The following is a 1940-nucleotide window of genomic DNA, read 5'->3' as shown; positions in this document are numbered from 1 at the left end:
GGAGGAGGGGAGGTCAGAGGAAATAATGAAGAAGATGGAAACAGTGTGGATTGAAATTTATGTCAACATATTTTGATTAAATCTCTTATTTGCCGTAGAGAGTAAGGAAAAGAGAGCCGTGTATAATCAATTAATCATATTGTAGAGGTAGTTGACTCTTTAAAGGTAAGATGGAAAATACATGTATAGGAGAAGGCCATGTGAGTTAGGAAGGGGTTGTACATCGACTATTTAATTTATTATTTGTAATGTTTCTAGTATATTTTTAGTGCTATTTATACATCATGACCCTTTACAATTTTGAATTTAAGAAAATGATCTTTTTAGATCTCTTATGTAAAAGATAAATTTCTTACGAGTAAAAACAAATCTCTCATGTGTAAAAAAATAGTAGGGTCATAAAACTAAAACAAGTTTGTAGAGAGGCAAAAAGCCAATTACCGATCTAGCTTTAAGTTGTGAAATTTCGTGCTCCGTATGAAAAGTAAAGTCAAATTTTGATTAACATAGAGAGACACGCATACGATTAATATCACGTGTGAGGGTTTAATATTAATGCCGAATGTGTATATATCATGATTTGCAACTAGTGGATCTTGAATCGTACTTAATAGAAAGCATACTTTAATCGGGAGTAGTTGATTTTATGATTGAGAAGCAAACACATTTTCTCTTTCCAATCATTATGAGATATATTTTGTGCTAATTAAAAAAGGAGTTTAAGTATTACTTTTATATTATGAGGTCACATTTATATGTTTTAAGTTGTAGCAGGTCATTTACCTTATGTTCAGTATTATAAATCACACATTTTAAAGAGACATACCTGTAACTAATTTTTTAGCAACCTGATTGTTTAAATTTTGCTTTACAAACATTGTAGCAACCTTTAAATAGTTAAGTGGCAAACTTGATCAGCCACTTTCTTGTCATGTACAACAAAGTTACATGTAATTACAATTATAAATAGTCATTATTTGGCTGCAAAATTCATCCACCATCAGAAGTACTTTTCTATTTAGTCTTCTTCTCTTTCTCTCTTAGCTTCTCTTATTTCCAATTTTTCTTATAAATTTTCTTTGTCCTATTCTCTTTTCAGTCTTGTTGGGTTATTGTAATATAAATATTTTGCTGATTCCTGTATCCTCCAAATAAAATAGAGGTAGGCTTGTTTAATCCTGGAGAAACACACAGTGCTGATGTGATGACCCAAAAGGTCATCACTTGTGTTGCAAATGAATTGAGTGTTCCGAGGCCTAAAAACCTCCTTATTACCCCCACCTTGATTTACGTGCGTGGTCTGGACCTATATCCGGAAAGCCTTCTATGTGAAAATATGGAAATAGAAATCTTTAGAGTTAAAAAATTGATTATGGTTGACTTTGGTCATTTTTTTGAGCAAACGAACCCAAACCCTACAAAAAAAAAAAAAAAAAAAAAAAAACTCTCAGCCGTTACCCACCTTTCTCCATCGCTGCACCCCACCTCTTATTCACCAAAAATCAGCCGACACCGCTCGAATCTCTAGGAGAAGAAGCCACACCCATCATCTTCTTACAATTGGCCACCCCAATTTCCCCAAAAGAAAATACTCCCGAAGCAGAATTTTCCAACTCGAGAGATAAAGAGACCACGCACACACACATAAGGAAAAAAAAAACGAGAATGAGAACAAAAAGGGAGGAACAAACAAAATAGTGATAAGTTATGGAAGTGTAGACAAAATGTTGCTTGTTCCTAATATTGTTGAACACAAAGGTAGCTTCGAAATAGCCACTAAAATTACCTCAAAACAGTCACCGAAAATTGGCAAAAAGCTGGTTCCCTCAGCTGAAGTTAAAAGGAGTTTGAGATGCGAGTTTAAAGCTCTGTCGAGGTTGCCGCTGTGGATTCCGCTTGCGATTCAGTTTTGTGCAAAAGCTCAGCAGATCACTGCTCCT

This window comes from Nicotiana attenuata, unplaced genomic scaffold (assembly GCF_001879085.1).
Source record: "Nicotiana attenuata strain UT unplaced genomic scaffold, NIATTr2, whole genome shotgun sequence".
In the NCBI taxonomy this organism is placed as follows: Eukaryota; Viridiplantae; Streptophyta; class Magnoliopsida; order Solanales; family Solanaceae; genus Nicotiana; species Nicotiana attenuata.
Note: the sequence above shows the minus strand (reverse complement) of the source record.